General features: G+C 46.9%; 1 long non-coding RNA gene across 1 annotated transcript in view; it reads left to right on the forward strand.

The window, feature by feature from the left end:
* Positions 1–6,601, forward strand: part of LOC309558193 — a 1,089,490-nt gene that overhangs the window by 972,098 nt on the left and 110,791 nt on the right. The gene's annotated exons all lie outside the window — the stretch shown is intronic.

Here is a 6,601-nt window from a genome sequence, read left to right on the forward strand (position 1 = left end):
ATTGGTAAGCTGCATTTGGTGGGCACTGGTAGGCTGCATTTGGTGGGCATTGGTAATCTGCATTTGGTGGGCACTGGTAAGCTGCATTTGGTGGGCTCTGGTAAGCTGCATTTGGTGGGCACTGGTAGGCTGCATTTGGGGGGCTCTGGTAAGCTGCGTTTGGTGGGCTCTGGTAAGCTGCATTTGGTGGGCACTGGTAGGCAGCATTTGGTGGGGACTGGTAAGATGAATTTGGTGGGCAATGGTAGGCTGCATTTGGTGGGCACTGGTAAGCTGCATTTGGTGGGCATTGGTAAGCTGCATTTTGTGGGCACTGGTAGGCTGCATTTGGTGGGCATTGGTAAGCTGCATTTGGTGGGCACTGGTAGGCTGCATTTGGTGGGCATTGGTAATCTGCATTTGGTGGGCACTGGTAAGCTGCATTTGGTGGGCATTGGTAAGCTGCATTTTGTGGGCACTGGTAGGCTGCATTTGGTGGGCATTGGTAAGCTGCATTTGGTGGGCACTGGTAGGCTGCATTTGGTGGGCATTGGTAATCTGCATTTGGTGGGCACTGATAGGCTGCATTTGGTGGGCTCTGGTAAGCTTCATTTGGTGGGCTCTGGTAAGCTGCATTTGGTGGGCTCTGGTAAGCTGCATTTGGTGGGCACTGGTAGGCTGCATTTGGGGGGCTCTGGTAAGCTGCGTTTGGTGGGCTCTGGTAAGCTGCATTTGGTGGGCACTGGTAGGCAGCATTTGGTGGGGACTGGTAAGATGAATTTGGTGGGCAATGGTAGGCTGCATTTGGTGGGCATTGGTAAGCTGCATTTTGTGGGCACTGGTAGGCTGCATTTGGTGGGCATTGGTAAGCTGCATTTGGTGGGCACTGGTAGGCTGCATTTGGTGGGCATTGGTAATCTGCATTTGGTGGGCACTGGTAAGCTGCATTTGGTGGGCTCTGGTAAGCTGCATTTGGTGGGCACTGGTAGGCTGCATTTGGGGGGCTCTGGTAAGCTGCGTTTGGTGGGCTCTGGTAAGCTGCATTTGGTGGGCACTGGTAGGCAGCATTTGGTGGGGACTGGTAAGATGAATTTGGTGGGCAATGGTAGGCTGCATTTGGTGGGCACTGGTAAGCTGCATTTGGTGGGCATTGGTAAGCTGCATTTTGTGGGCACTGGTAGGCTGCATTTGGTGGGCATTGGTAAGCTGCATTTGGTGGGCACTGGTAGGCTGCATTTGGTGGGCATTGGTAATCTGCATTTGGTGGGCACTGGTAAGCTGCATTTGGTGGGCTCTGGTAAGCTGCATTTGGTGGGCACTGGTAGGCTGCATTTGGGGGGCTCTGGTAAGCTGCGTTTGGTGGGCTCTGGTAAGCTGCATTTGGTGGGCACTGGTAGGCAGCATTTGGTGGGGACTGGTAAGATGAATTTGGTGGGCAATGGTAGGCTGCATTTGGTGGGCACTGGTAAGCTGCATTTGGTGGGCATTGGTAAGCTGCATTTTGTGGGCACTGGTAGGCTGCATTTGGTGGGCATTGGTAAGCTGCATTTGGTGGGCACTGGTAGGCTGCATTTGGTGGGCATTGGTAATCTGCATTTGGTGGGCACTGGTAAGCTGCATTTGGTGGGCATTGGTAAGCTGCATTTTGTGGGAACTGGTAGGCTGCATTTGGTGGGCATTGGTAAGCTGCATTTGGTGGGCACTGGTAGGCTGCATTTGGTGGGCATTGGTAATCTGCATTTGGTGGGCACTGATAGGCTGCATTTGGTGGGCTCTGGTAAGCTGCATTTGGTGGGCTCTGGTAAGCTGCATTTGGTGGGCACTGGTAGGCTGCATTTGGGGGGCTCTGGTAAGCTGCGTTTGGTGGGCTCTGGTAAGCTGCATTTGGTGGGCACTGGTAGGCAGCATTTGGTGGGCACTGGTAACCTGCATTTGGTGGGCACTGGTAAGCTACATTTAGGGGGCTCTGGTAAGCTGCATTTGGTGGGCACTGGTAGGCTGCATTTGGTTGGTACTGGTAAGCTGCATTTGGTGGGCTCTGGTAGGCTGCATTTGGTGGGCACTGGTAGGCTGCATTTGGTGGGCACTGATAGGCTGCATTTGGTGGGCTCTTGTAGACTGCATTTGGTGGGCACTGATAGGCTGCATTTGGTGGGCACTGGTAGGCTGCATTTGGTGGGCTCTGGTAGACGGCATTTGGTGGGCACTGGTAGGCTGCATTTGGTGGGCTCTGGTAGACTGCATTTGGTGGGCACTGGTAGGCTGCATTTGGTGGGCACTGATAGGCTGCATTTGGTGGGCACTGGTAGGCTGCATTTGGTGGGCTCTTGTAGACTGCATTTGGTGGGCACTGGTAGGCTGCATTTGGTGGGCACTGATGAGGCTGCATTTGGTGGGCACTGATGAGGCTGCATCAATGCATTGATCTCTTGTATCATATCCGCAGTCTCTGACCATCTCTTGTATCATGTCTGAAGTCTGTTACCATCTCCTGTCTGGGGGCTCTGTCTAACAGACTCTCTAACAGATGCCCTCTCTGTGTTCATTAGAGAGACCCCCCTCCAGTTCCCATTAGAGTACTCTGCTTCTCTTACTGTAATTTGTTTATTGTTAAGAGATCGTGGGAGGGTCCCGGGGTAAGGAAGGCTTCTTAGGGGAGCATCTCTGTGTTTATGCCATTGCCATATAAACATCCGTAAAGGGGAGGAGTTAGTAAGATGACCACGCCCATGTGGGGGCGCCAGAAAAATTTCTGCACCCAGGCGCCTGTGACCCTAGGATCGGCCCTGGGGATATGATACAAGAGATGGTTAGAGGCTGCGGATATGATACAAGAGAAGGTTAGAGGCTGGGGATATGATACAAGAGATGGTTAGAGGCTGCGGATATGATACAAAAGAAGGTTAGAGGCTGTGGATATGATACAAGAGATGGTTAGAGGCTGCGGATATGATACAGGAGAAGGTTAGAGGCTGTAGATAAGATACAAGAGAAGGTTGGAGACTGGGGATATAAATCACGAGATGGTTAGAGGCTGTGGACATTGTACAGGGGGTGGTCAGAGGCTGAGGACATCGTACAGGAGGTAGTCAGAGGCTGCGGACATCGTACGGGAGGTGGTCAGAGGCTGCGAACATGGTACAGGAGATGGTCAGGGACTGTGGACACCCCCCAACAGTAGTGTTCTAATCTGCCCCCCTTCACCTTCCACATCAGTGTCCTCCTCTGCCATCCTTTACATCTCCCACCCATAGCACTGTCCTTCTCTGCCCCTTGACTTCAGCCCCCACAGCACTGTCCTTCTCTGCCCCCTGACTTCAGCCCACACAGCACTGTCCTTCTCTGCCCCCTGACTTCATCCCCCACAGCACTGTCCTTCTCTGCCCCCTGACTTCAGCCCCCACCGCACTGTCATCCTTCTCACATGCCAAGCAAGGGACACACCAATGAAATATTCAATTAATGTATCCACCCAGCGCCAAAAAAGTATATATAAACTCGTAGGTATGAACGTGTTGCTAAACACACACAAAAAGCAGCCACTATAAATAATAACCATATAACATTATCCTTCTCACATGAGTGTTCTCTTCTGTCCTCTTCTCCTCTGTGTAGCCACTGCCTGTGACACTGTCTTTATTCAAAAATGGCGCCCATCGGAGCCAGTATGTTACACTGCGCATGCGCCCACCCAGGCGAAAATGGGCGACCTTTTCCAAACCCGACAGGCTTAGGAACAGTGCATGTGCTTTTCCACGTCGGCCAATAAATAGAGCTTTTTTTTGGTGGTGTTTATTCACCACTGGGCTTTTTATTTTTTGCTAAACAAATAAAAAAAGATCAAAAATTTTGGAAAAAATATTTTTTTTCTATTTTCTGTTACAAAATGTTGCGAACAGGTAATTATTCCTCTTTCACTGATGTGTGCTGATGAGGCTGCACTGATGGGCACTGATGAGGCGACACTGGTGGCTGAACTGATAGGCAGTGATGAGGGTGCATTGATATGCGGCATTGATGGACACTGATAGGTGGCACTGATGGGCATTAAAAGGCAGCAATGAAGGGCACTGATAGGCGGCACTGATGGACATTGATAGGTGGCATTCAACCGGGTTCAGGACCCAAGGTGGCAACAGAGGTCACAGCGGTAGAGCCACCCTATGGATAAAGTAACGATCAAGCAATGAGTAGCCCAACGAGTAGCCAAGGGATGATGAAAAAACATCACAAGGACAGAATCCCAACCTTTAACAGTACTTAACCACTTGCAGACCGCGCTATAGCAAAATGATGGCTACAGCACAGTCGGCCATTTCTCGGAGGATGTCTAATGACATCCTCCCGTGATCGCGCCCCCCGTGCGCCCACATCGGCACACTCTGTGATCGCGGTGTACTTTGGACACAGCTGATCACAGATTGGGGTAAAGAGCCAATCACAGCATCTCTTTACCACATGATCAGCTGTGTCCAATTACAGCTGATCAAGATGTAAACACACTTGTCGGTTATCATCTCCTCACAGTGTGATCATCAGTGTTCTAAATAACAATGGCCATCAGTGCTGCCTATCAGTGCCAATCAGTGCCCATTTGGGATGCCAAATCAGTTCCCATCAATACTGCAAATCAGTGCTGCCAATCAGTGCCTCCTCATCAATGCCGCCTATCAGTGCCCATCAGTGCTGCCTACCAGTGACGCCTATCAGCGCTGCCTACCAGTGACACCTATCAGTGCTGCCTATCAGTGACGCCTATCAGTGCCTTTCCCCACTCTGTGACAAATGTTTTTTTTTTTTTTTTTATTTGTGCCCCTGTTGCAGACAGATTTCCCAACAGTTTCTGTCCTAAAAGGGACACATTAATAAAATCCTGACAGAGTCTCTAACCTTTCCAAGCAAAGCTTTTGCAGAAATAAGCTGTACCTCTTACCCTTAAATGGGGGCTGGGTTCCTGCACCCTATCAAAAACAAGAGAAGAATGCTTGAGCGTGACGATAAACTTCAGATCCTTTATTGAATAATACATCACATCATTGGACCGTGAATTGGACAGTGAAAGCATGGGTTTTGTCATTGTCCAATGCTGTGAAGCATTAATCAATAACGGACTTGAATTATATGGTTGAGCTCCAGCATTTTTTACATGTGAATGGATCTAGCCTTTTCAAACTCTTTCTGAAACAAAAAAATGACCAGCATAAAAGAGAGAAAAAATGTGGCTTATCCTGAATAGCTGTTTAATTACAAAGAGGTCTATTTTTTTCTCTGCGCTTGCTTGCATATGTTTGTGCACACTATGTTTTTTTTTTTTTTTTTTTTTTTTTTTTAATAAATACATTTGTATTTTTTATTTTATTTTTTTATATACACTCACTGACCACTATATTAGGTACACCTTGCTAGTACCAGGTTGGACCCCCCTTTTGCCTTCACAACTCCCTTAATTCTTCTTGGCATAGATTCAACAAGGTGTTAGAAACATATTGACCTAAAAGCATCACGCATTCGATGCAGATTTGTCAACTGCACATTCATGATGCGAATCTCCTGTTCCACCACATCCCAAAGGTGTTCTATTGGATTAAGATCTGGTGACTGTGGAGGCAACTGGAGTACTGTGAACTTGTCATGTTCAAGATGATCTGAGCTTCATAACATGGTACATTATCCAGCTAAAAGTAGCCATCAGAAGATAGGTACACTGTAGTCATGAAGGGATGGACATAGTCAGCAACAAAACTCAGGTAAGCCATGGCATTTAGGCAATGCTCAATTGGTACTAAGGGGCCCATAGTGTGCCAAGAAAAAATCCCCCACAACATTACACCACCAACACTAGCCTAAACCGTTGATATAAGGCAAGATGGATCAATGCTTTCATGTTGTTTATGCCAAATTCTGACCCTACCATCTGAATGTCGCAGCTGAAATCGAGACTCATCATACCAGGCAACATATGTTTAATACATTTTTATTTAATTTTTTGAAAAAATAAACTTTTTTTTTTTTTTTTAGAAAATTAGGTTAGTACAGTATTGATGATACATGGAATTTATTGGAACATTATAGAAATGCAGGCTGTACTGAACGTAATAGAATTGTATTTCTTTTTTCTTCTCTTTTTTCTTTTTTATGTGTGAGTTTATTTTTTCAGAAAATTAAATAAAAATGTATTAAACAATAAAATAAAAAATAAAAAAGACCAGGCAACATATTTCCAATCTTCTATTGTCTAATTTTGGTGTGAATTATAACCTCAGTTTCCCGTTCTTCGCTGAAGGGAGTGGCACCTGGTGTAGTCTTCTGCTGCTGTAGCCCATCTGCTTCAAGGTTTGATGTGTTGTGCATTCAGAGATGGTATTCTGCATACCTTGGCTGTAACGAGTGATTATTTTTCAATTTCAATTTACATAGTCAGTAAGGTTGAAAAAAGACACCAGTCCATCAAGTTCAACCTGTGGTGTGTGTGCATGTGTTTAGGTCAATAGTAGATCGTAGATCCCTGTATGTTGTGATCGTTAAGATGCCCATCAAATCGTTTTTTTAAACTATCAACGCTCCCTGCTGATACTACTGCTTGTGGAAGAGAATTCCATATTCTTATCACTTTGACAGTAAA

This window comes from Pelophylax lessonae (genome assembly GCF_965119305.1).
Source record: "Pelophylax lessonae genome assembly, chromosome: 6".
In the NCBI taxonomy this organism is placed as follows: domain Eukaryota; kingdom Metazoa; phylum Chordata; class Amphibia; order Anura; family Ranidae; genus Pelophylax; species Pelophylax lessonae.